This window comes from Balearica regulorum, chromosome 7 (assembly GCF_011004875.1).
Source record: "Balearica regulorum gibbericeps isolate bBalReg1 chromosome 7, bBalReg1.pri, whole genome shotgun sequence".
NCBI classification, from domain to species: Eukaryota; Metazoa; Chordata; class Aves; order Gruiformes; family Gruidae; genus Balearica; species Balearica regulorum.
In genome coordinates, this window is record NC_046190.1 from 23,030,771 (window position 1) to 23,041,979 (window position 11,209).

The 11,209-nt window shown below is 41.2% G+C and overlaps 1 protein-coding gene across 6 annotated transcripts in view; it reads right to left on the reverse strand.

Moving 5' to 3' along the window:
* The window catches only part of SORBS1 (sorbin and SH3 domain containing 1), a 170,396-nt gene extending 160,831 nt beyond the window's left edge, over window positions 1-9,565 (reverse strand). For 2 of the 6 annotated variants that reach the window (XM_075758508.1, XM_075758506.1), the window contains exon 1: window positions 9,461-9,562. The gene's annotated coding sequence lies outside the window, so the exon portion shown is untranslated. Of the gene's footprint in view, window positions 1-9,460 lie in introns of all 6 variants that reach the window. The other 4 variants (XM_075758501.1, XM_075758512.1, XM_075758533.1 and 1 more) reach the window with 4 other exon arrangements.
* Window positions 9,566-11,209: the final 1,644 nt, after the last annotated feature.

An 11,209-nucleotide genomic window follows, 5' to 3' on the forward strand; every position in this document is an offset into this window, starting at 1 on the left:
TTGTCTCCTCTTACCAGACTGTGAGCTGGTAATATCCTAGGCCCTCTCCAGAGCTCCTGTATCAACTCTGTCTGAGGAATCTTTACAAGCCCTAGACCACCTGGAAACACTGAACTGCTTGTGACTGGACTTTCCCTGTGGGCTCAGCTCTGGAAGTTGCAAATGTCATCTCTTCACAGCAGGGAATCTCTGCGGCAGTGGGGAGAATCACAGGGCCAATAGCGTGGTCTTCAACAGGAGGTTTTGGCATCTGCTGTGAGTCATGCCAACTGCAGTATGACAGTAATGGCTATTCCATCCATTGAGCCTAAAGCATTGCTCAAAAGTAACAATGAACTACAATGCCATTGCAGTATTTCCACGTTCTTTCTCACTCTCCATTAATTTCAGGCCAATTTATTTGAATTTAAAAACCAAAAGGGAGAAATTATTTAACATCCTGTCCTGACAGCTCAGCCCAAAATCTTTCTGGATGAATCTAGTTCACGGAAGCCAATGAGATTGTTTCCATCAACTCCAATAAGTTTGGATCAGATGTTGGGTCCCTTGCACTAGCAAGGGCTGGAACACAGCTAACAATTATAGTCTGATGAAGCATGAGTCACAAAATACCATGGCTCACACTGTGTCTGAGTTCTAGTTAGAGTGCAGTATCAGCAGCAGAACATTTGTTTGGGTCAACACAATGAGCGCATGCCTGACACTATGGTTTTCAGTGAGCACAAATACGCACAACTGAGTGCGCTCATAGCCTGTTTGTTCTAGTAAAAAACAAAGCAAAACAGCAAGAAAGAACAAAAGTGAAGGCTGTGAGACTGCAAAGGGTTGTTGTCCTCTCATGACACAGCAGGTGCTTCTCCAGAAGCCATCTCCTAACCTTACAAATGCACACATTGGGACATTAGTACTACAATCCCCTGTCCAAGGGAGGAGATGGAGGAGATGAGGGGAGATGTTGAGGTCCTTCTAGTCCTGCCAGAAATCTGATTGCAAACCAAGAGACTTGGGTTCTGTATAATCAAAATTCCACCCAAAGAGAAAGAGCCATACAAAATATGTAGATTGAGGAAAAAGACTTACTGGCAGGAGTGCCACAAGTTAAAGCCAGCTGCAGGGAGAAGGAACACCTCTGCCTCATTCATTTCCTGCGCTGAACAGAATGATTTTTTGTGGAATGTCTGACTGCTAAGTCTATCCCACTTTCCATCCTCCAGAGCTAAGTAACAGGATTCCCTTCTGTCTCTCCATGGCTTCTAACCCAAGAATCTCCAGCTCATTTACTTGCTTGATAAACCCTTTCTCTTAGAGTTCTTACTGTTTGGTTTTAGCACCAAGAGACAGACTAGCATTTTACAGAAGTTCACAACCATCATGTAAAGATATGTGCATCATGTTTCTCAGCTAACTAAAAATAAATCATGTTGCTCATGTTTTAAGTCTAATAATCACTCATTCAGCACCATAAGCACAAAGACCGATGGCCAGCCCCATTCATAGCCATTTGTTATACAATGGGACACAGTGACCCAGGAAAAAGTCTTTGGGGACTTTGTTTTATCTTTCTAAGTATAAATAATTTTTAAGAAAACAAGCACAGCCTTGTGATTAAAATATTGATACTGTTTTTAGAACAGCGTTCCAGAGACCACCTAGCAAACTGAAGTGATAAATAGTATCTATTTTAAGAATGCTTTTAGTAAGAGCTTACTGCTAGTAAGTATACCCAGGCTTGAGGATCTGTTCTATCATGAGTGTCAGTCTTACAGTCTGTAAGATAGCCATCTCTCTGTGAAGATGTTGTTAATTTCTTTTCTTAAGTACTTTCAGGCATTTTTTCTACAATCTATCTCAAGATTGAATGAGCAGTGTATTATTTTTGAAAGTCTTCACAGAGGAAATCTCACAAAACTATGCGGACTGCTATGGAAGAGGTCAGAAAGTCTGTGGGTTTTCTACGGCTAGCTTTGTCTCATACCTATCTGAGGCAGGGAAGGATTCATTACCAAATATACAAACTGTCTAATGATGCCAGGGCCCTGACCAAAGCAGAGCTACAAAGCCAAGGAGGAAAAGGCAGCAGCCCACCAGGGCTCATCTCATACCTCACACAACAGTCCATGCCAATAGCACTACACCCCATTGCTTCTCCGTCCTCCTCCTAGCCTTCCCACTCCCAGTCTTCTCATTCACTTAGCCCAACAGTGTGCTGGATCAATGCTGTTTCTGGTGTATTTGCACAAGGTCTCCTGTTATGAGGACTTTGATCTTAGTTGGTGCCCATGCTGTTTGAATCCAAACAATAAAAAAAGAACGTGCTGCAAAAAAGGTCAAGAACACCTAACAATTATGATAATGTTTGTATTACAGCACTGCCGTATGTGTAACTAAGCACCACTTTAAGGAGAACCACAACACAATTCTTACAGGTCTTCGAAACATCTAGATGTCAAAACAGCAAGCAAAGACAGTACAAGTATTCTGTTGATGTGCTCAAGGTACTAAATTCATATCCAAGTACCTTCTGCGTCTGAGCCAACCAAATTATTAGGTTACTTACCCAACAAAATAGATTCAGGGAGCTACTGTAGAGAAAGTGAGAAGAAATTGAAGCAAAGATACAGTGAGGAAACAAATACCTACACAATCTTTGTTCTTTTTTAATATTTTATAGGAAGCCATGTAAGTTCTTAGCATATATTGTGATTGGTTTTTCCTCTGCTGTTGTAAACTCTTAGAAGAAAAGTATCAATAGATAAGATAAAAAGATAAGAAATAAAAAGGTGTAAAATATTTAGTGGGTTCTTTTAATAATTAATCACCCTAAGAGCTTACTGACAACACAGCCAGACCTTTCAAGAGAAGAAACAAAACTAAGTATTGAGTCACCTATTAAAATGTGTTATCAGAATGCTATTTCTAGCCCATTGAATGTCATACTGCATCAGGAGAAACTGTGATACCTAATCATCTTTTCCTGAAGCTGTAACTCTGAGGCATGTACAGCTTTTAACTGTCACACAATATGTTTGTGTATGTGATATACTCTTTACCAATGTTGCAGACTTGTGCCCAACAGGTTTCTGAGAAGATTTCTTCTTGAGACACATGTTATACTGGTGCAGGGTGCTAAGCAGTAATTCATCACAATTTTCTTTGCAACACAAGATTTGACTGGTGACTCAAAGGTGGTATACAGAATACTATATGCAGCATCTCTCACTCTACACAATGGAGTAGACTCCATTGTAATTAACATAAAGATCTTCTCTAAGGCTTCTGGAGACAGAGGTTGTATCCTTATAGTTGTCTAGAGCAGTGAAACCACTTACTTCCTGGAAGGAACCTCAGGATGAGCATTCAGTGACCCTGCTGGTATTCCCAAAGAAAAGCTTAGACAGAGCCACCACTATCCGGAGACCCTACATGGTACCACCTCTGGTCGTGCCATCTACCCTTGCAGTGATGATGTCAGGTGGGCAAGATGAGGTGGGAATCATTCGAAAACACCCCATAGTCTCACATTACCTGATGCAAGGACTTGTAGCATTTTTAGGCAGCCTGAACTCATACTCAATTCAGACTTTGCAAGGGACAGCATGATGTCAGACCCCAGGTGCCAGTGCATTACCCAGAACCTGGGTCAGCCTCCAAAGGCACAATATAGACACTGACAGATCACATTAGTCTTCCTGAATTTTTTCTCCCCTACCAAGCACTGGCTTGGCTGCCTCCGATCATGACCATACAATTCTCAACTCTGAGTTAAGTAAAAGACTACTAACCACCCTTCAATATCCACCAAATGTTTGTGGAGCTCATTGCTGCATGACTGGCTTCTCTCTTAATACTTATCCCCAAACCACAAGAATGGCTTTCCATGAGGATGAAAGGTACTTCAAGTGCAAATAAATTCCACCCAAGTTTTCAAAAAAAATAACCATTTGTAAGAGCAATGCTTTATTCCATAAAATTCCACAAAATTATCCAATAAAAGGGAGTTAGAAGTACCACAACCACAAAGACATTTCTTATTTGAATAACCACTTGCAAATAGTTTTTCACAGTATTTAGAGAGTTCAGACAGAACATACCACAAAAAAGAAGAACATGGAGAGTAGGAAACAGACCTAGTACTATCCCTTGCTTAAATAACACCAATGATAAATGGGCAAATATCTATAAATTCACTGAGACAGTTTTGTAAATATATCATTACCATAAATTCTGTATAAACTCTCAGATTAATTGATCTCAATATTTTTGGGATAATGACAGCTATAATTCCACCTTATATAGAATAAGATTCTGACCCAATGCAGGACTCATTGCTTTTTTTTAGCTCTTCTAAACAGTGTGCTTGAGCTAGGTGAGGGCGAACACTATGTTACATGTTATTACTGCTATTGACGTAGCTGGGCAAAATTCCAGGCACATAGTCCCTAAATCTGGCCTTTCTCTCTTAGGGTCTCACGTGGCTAACTGGCCCTGCTTGACTCAGAAGAACCATGCCTATGATTTTAAAAAGCATTTGACTGTGAGGACCATTAAGCTTGGCCTTCCTGCAAGGGCACCACTGGTGTCTCTTGTAACGGCAATGCTGCAGGCGCTGGAAAGTGGGCTGAAACTCACAAAACTCATAATAATAACTGAACAACTGCTACTTTTGACCTTTACATGCTAGGATCAATACATACATAGAAATAAAGAAAAATGGGCTCGTATTCTGTTATCAGTCTCCCTTTCCGCGCAGTCATCTTCAGCCTAATTGTGTTCACTTTGCTCTAGGAAAAATATAACTTCTGCTCCTTACATGAATGAGTGTTGCAGTGTTTATTCAAAACCAGAATATACTTCTGGTCTTGGGGCATATTTCATTCATATTATGTAAATAATTGATTCTTTGAAAAAACAGAATAGCTATAAATCAAACCTGTAGGCAAACTACATTTTCATGCATGCTGCTGTTTCCTGTTTTCCCATTTTGATGGAGGCAGTGAAACCCCCCAGCCGTTACAGTACTGAATAATCTTCTTTTGGTTCTCAGGATAAGAGGAAGTGGAATTATTTCAGTAGTCTTCCTAACAAAGAATAATTTTAGCAACAGTTTGCTTTCTAAGATAAGGCCACTTACTTCAAAGTTTTTATTGTTTATGAAGAGGGCAAACATCAATAAACTGTTATGAGATTGGCTATGGATATAAAAGATAATTTCTTGTAGAAATTGCTTCACCTCCTTATTTCTCATTTCCTTCAGCTATAAAGTGATGCGGAGTTGCCTGCCTATGCTGGCATCTGTAGATAAGAAACAGATTTAGTGCTACACTATAGTTCTGCTGCTAGAGAGACTTCACGCAGGATATGGAACAAGCTTGCCTAAAAATCATTCCAGATCATCTCCTCTTACTGTGAATGGGTAGGAAACCCAGATTTACATTGTACATATCAGACAGGTGTAAAAGTAAAGGAAGAGAGAGAGAATAAAACACTGACTGACATACAGGCATTCACACAACCAAATTTAGATATGAAGTGTCTGATCTGAGCATCACACCACAAACCAGTTTTTCTACCTAATTATTCTCATCTAATACTATTTGTTTTTCTAAATACATTCCAATGAACAGCATCTATGATGCAGGGATCCAAAATTACTTAATCATGCTTCATGACATCTTAGTGAGACCATGAGAAGACGTATGTAAAGGTATTATTCCTTCTAGTATTTAAATAGCATTTCTCTCTGGCATGACATGTAGTGTTTGTTTTAGAAACACTCAGCAACCACACACAACAAGAGGAATGAAGCATAACTATATCTAGTTAGCAGAGTTATTACAGAGTGGCCGACCATCACTATCCAAGCTGCAGTTTGGCATGGATAAATCTTCACACAAAAAGAACTGCAGAGTGCTGAAGAACCCAAGCACACATGGCATCAGTATGACACCTTCTTTGAAAGACACCTCCAGTAGCACATTTGCCTTTACTGCCATGCGTGGATAAGCACTGTCTTAGCTGAGTGTGAAGATATGACATCACCACTTCCCAAACCCTCTCCTCTAACTGATCCAAATACCAAGTCAGTCCAAAACCTGCTTATATTGTGGCATGTAGAAGGGTCACAGTATAGTCTGCACAGGAACAGAGTCTGAAATCATACTGAAGTTGAAGGTCAGGTTCATAAATCCTGATTTAGATATACAGACTAAGTGCCAATCACCCAAGGAAAAAGAAAAAGTGAAGGGAAGCATCTGGGTACCCAACATTGTTGAAAACCCAGGCTTTTGTTAGGCTTCTACTTCAGAAATCTTGAGCAGCAAGTAAAAGCCATGGCATAGTCTTTTACACTATCAGAGCAAAGAATAAAACAACCTACCCATGACTGAGAACTTCAAAAGCCTGAATTAAAAACAATTTTCTAAGAACACTGAACATTATCCTTGCTGCCATTTCCCAATGCTGAATAAATCCAAAGCAAAAATCTCACCAAACAAAAGCACTTCTCTGCTGAAAACCTATTGTCCACTTTTAAAGGCACAAGCATTTTCCATAATCCTAAAGGTACCTCTACTCTGATACAAATTACGCTAAGCGATGAAAGTGCTGACCCCGTCTTAACACTTGCACCACAAACAACACGCATTGTACAAACTAATTCTGTAATGCTCACTCACATATATATATAGCTCCACAGATGTTAATGGGATTATGGAAGGGATTGAAGACTTCAGGATCAGACCAACAGAACCTCTCTGGCTCATTGCAAAGGACTCAGCAAAAAGAGAAAACACAATTATTGTTCATCCATCTTAGGAGATATATACTATAGTCTTCACTCAAACCAAACAGAACCATCAACATCACTGCTTTGGTATCCCCATCTGCCCTGTTCCATAACAGACCAAAGAGGCATTTAGTGAAGATAAGGACCAGAAAATTGGAAAAACACTGAAGAAACATAGAGGAACAGATAAGTAACCAGTGTAGCTCACTGCTGCAGGATACCATTGAGCCAAAGCATTCTGTAGTAGTTTCATCAATTAATTAGCATATTATATACAGTAGCAGATCAGAATAAATTCAGTAATGAACATCTGCTGTCACCTCTTAATAGTGACCCGAGTGTTTGTGCACGCACGCATGCACCCAAGTACACATACACAGAGCACATTCTTAAAAATAGGACGCGTAATTTGCACGAAGGTTTAACATTCCTGTTTCTTCCCCAGATTCAACCTTTGCAAAAACAGTAAACTTGTAATTCAACATTTGCAGAGTGCTTCTAAGTTTCTCTGAGCTCTCCTTTCCCCCCCACTCCAAATATTTTCCCTCCCCTACAAACAGAAAACACAAGAAGAGACCTGTTTATCACATGACCTTCCTTTGGAGGAATCCTTACATTTGTACTCTCCAAATCACTTATGTATTGAAGAAAAGGGAAGCTGCAAATAATATTCATATGGAGCACACAATTCTTACCTTCCTGGCTTTCAGGTTAGCCTTCTGAGCATGTGAAATTTATTAGGCACTGTTTCTTTCTTCTTCTAGACAGCTTAGGCATGAGCTTGTGTGTATGCGTGTGTTTCTGTTTCTGTTTACAAAAAATCTGATATATTCCAAAGAAGGCATACTCGCTATGTTTTGATTGCCTAAATATCACTACTTTTATCTTTTTGTGGTATTATCAATCAATATTGGCTTTACAGAACAGGATTATCTTTAAAAAAATACTCCTGTTTAAAGATAGTAAGTATACTTACTGAACAAGTCTGAAATGGGAGTCATCAGGGACTCTAACATGACACACATATATTTTATGTATGCATATATGTGCAGCAGAACCAACATGGTCCAGTCTTTAGAAGTCAAGAGATACTAATTCTGCCAGGAATCCTGAGCAAGCTAAACTTCCCTTTGCCTTCCCATACGTTCTAGGTAGAGAAGCTGTCTGGGACAGATATTGTTTCTTTTTATGATACAGTAGCAACAAATACAATAGAGAACAATCTTTCATTAGCATAATCCATACAAATGAAATACTAATGTACCAAATGTTGCCCCTGAACAGCAGCAGTAACAGCTGTACAGGCAGAAGAAAGCAGCAACTACAAGTAAGCAAACACTGATCTTTGGGTAGGAGAGTGAAAAGCACACTCCACTTAGGACAAACCCCACTAACAGCCATCTGGGCTCCACTCTGATCCTCTTGATTTGGAGTCTACGATGAATACCCATCTGTGGAGGTGTAGCAACCATAGCACTGACATGAGCACAGGGCACTTACTGGTTAAAAATCAAACATGGGTAACAGCAGGAGTACAGGCAGTTTTGCTGAAATGAGATCTGCACAGCAGGGCAGGCATGGCTTTTCTTCATTACCCTAATAGCCTAATAAATAAATAAGGGATAGTTGTGTCCATGGTAATTACGCTGGTGATTATTTTTTTTCCTTCCTTTCCAAGACACCTTAGGAGAGAGGTAGCCATACCAGGGCTGCAGAATCTGATATGTAAATAAAAAACTGAGACCTAAATGAAGCCCTTTCTGTGATAGGATTTCATGAAAACTACTGCAAATTCTTAGCCATCTAAACAATCTATCACTCATCAGGCACTGGTGATACCAATTATTTTTCACTCCTGAATTTCTTATGAACAGATTACAAAAGCTATTTACACCTCTGTATAGAAGCATAGAAAATACAAGTCCTCAAAAATAATAGAGTGATCAAGACTAACCAGTAGCCTCTTCTCCACTTAAAGACACAACGGTTTCATACGCTGCCATTCCTAGCTTCTGCTTTATCCAAACTACAGCAAGTATTGGCTTCCTAAAGTACAGTATTCTCAGCATGTCACACGCAGGGCAGCATCCATGCGCTGCTGACTTGGTAATTGCATTATCTGCAGCCGCTGATGAATGAACAACTGTAATGCATACATCCTGGGTTTAGCTCTCTTGGGACAAGGAGATAGAGACTCCCCATGCCAGATTCACTCAGTTTGCTGAGTCTGAAGGCACACAGAAAATGCCCATGTGCATTCTCTCTCATTTTAAAAGCAATGTTGTATTCTGCTCCCCCTTACCACTAACAGAAAAATAACATTTCTATTTACAAGCACAAGAAACTCTTTCCCAAATCTACTTCTCTACATCTGCAATCTATTTTACCCACAAATAACAAGGCTTGAACGAAGGCTTGTAAAAATTGTGGTGTAACACCAACCACGTCTCCAGATATTAGAAAAAAGAGAGGGAGAGAGACGCGCTAATATCCCACAGCATAATGGCCCTTTAAAAAACACCTAGTCCTTATGGGTATAAATAATCCCAGGAATAAAATGGAGCCAAGGCGATTTTCAATGCAGAGCGGCGGGGAGGGGTGGACGGGGACTGACCAGCTGCTACAGCTGCGAAAGCCCCGGCTGCTCCGAAAAGTTAAACGCGCAGACGAGCTTACCTTGGAGCGGCAGCCTCCGTGCCCGCCAAGCCGGGACGCCGCAGCCCCGCTCTCCCGAGCCGTGCAGCCGCGGCTCCCGGCAGGCGGCGGCCGCCGATGGGCACCGCCCCCCGGCAGCGGCGCGGGAACCACCCGCTCGGCGCCGGCACGGAGAGAGCCCCTTGCTCCAGCGCAGCAGAAAAGGGGGGGGGGGGGGGGGGGAGAGAAAGAAAGAAAGAAAGAAAAAAAGAAAGAAAGAAAGAAAAAAAGGGCTTGTGCTTCTCTATCGAGGGGTGGGGGGAACTCAACCAAACCCAAGCCTGAGGACGGCGTGAGCGGAGCGGCGGCCGTCCGACGGGCGGCCCGGGAGCGGGGGGATGCGGCAGCCCCTCGCCCGACCTGTTGCATGTGTCGGTCGCTGTTGGTTCCCAGGGTAGTGAAATTTGCTGAGGATTGAGGGATGGGAAAGCCGTTCATCGGTGCGGATAGGTACATGACTTAGCAAGTGGTAAATGAAGGGATTTTCAATGCAGCCATCGTTGCATTGATCGTATGTAATACAAATTGCAGAAAAATAAGAAGGAAGAGATGAAGGACGGGGAAAAGACGGCTCTAACTGGTTAATCACTGAATGCTTCATCTGGAAAAAAAGATCAAATAGAGGAGAGGGGAAATCCCTAACAAATCCCTGTCTCATTCCCCCTGCATTTCATGGGATTAATATTACCATTTTGGTTTCGTTAATGCTTAGGGCACTGCTCCTGGATCAACTTAGGTGCTCTGCAAAAGTGAGGGAAAGCCAGTCCGTACTCAAGAGCATATGCACAAAACATATAAAGGTACCAACCCACATAAGGCCTGACTGTGCCGCCTTTGTGTAAGGAAGAAACGCAGTGGACACAGAGGGAATTTCATCCTTCTCAGGCTGTCATGATATCTTGTGTTCTTTTTTCTTCTTCAGCAGTTACAGTTCTATTTTCTTTCTTTTTCACCTTCAAAGTTCTTTTTGTCTTTAACATACTGACAGCCATAGGAATCTAGTTTATTTGTCTTTACTTGAATACTAGCCACGAATCAAAAATATCCCCAAATAATTCAAACCAGTTGCCAATATAATTAATTAGATAATGTGTCAATTAGTTTTAGCAAAAAATCAAACATATTTTAGCTCCAATTGCCAGAAGACACAAAGGAAGTTTAGCACCAAACTTTGCTCCATCTAAAAGCACACTAACCTCTCAAGGGCAGCTGGAAAAACCTCATTCATTTCAGAGAGATGAATACATACAAAAGGCAGGCTAGCTGCCTTCCAGATGGGGACCGGAAGTTTGTGGTGATGATCCCGAGCAGCCCTCTGCTTCTTGCAATCCCCAGGAGAGATGAACGTGACTGTCATCTCAGAGCAGAATGAGCAGCCGGGAAATCTCAAATCTAAAATCCAGCTTGGGCAGAAAATGAATGTCCGTTTCTCTCTCATCCGACAAAGAGAAGGGTCATAAAATTTGTAGCATCCTGCAAAAAGCACTGAACACACTTAGGCACAAAACCTCATATTACCCAGGCTGAATATCATCAAGGAGAAAAAAAAGGTTGAGATTTTATTCACTGATATTCCCACCCCTCCAATAAAAAAAAGACTCCCTGCATCATAAGAATAGCAGTCTGTAAGAATAACTCAAAGGAAGGCCTGGGGTTGGCCTAATAGCTGAAACGCTCATTTTCAATTTAGAGACTTACTGAAGTATAAAATGCATGCAAGTGCGTATATAA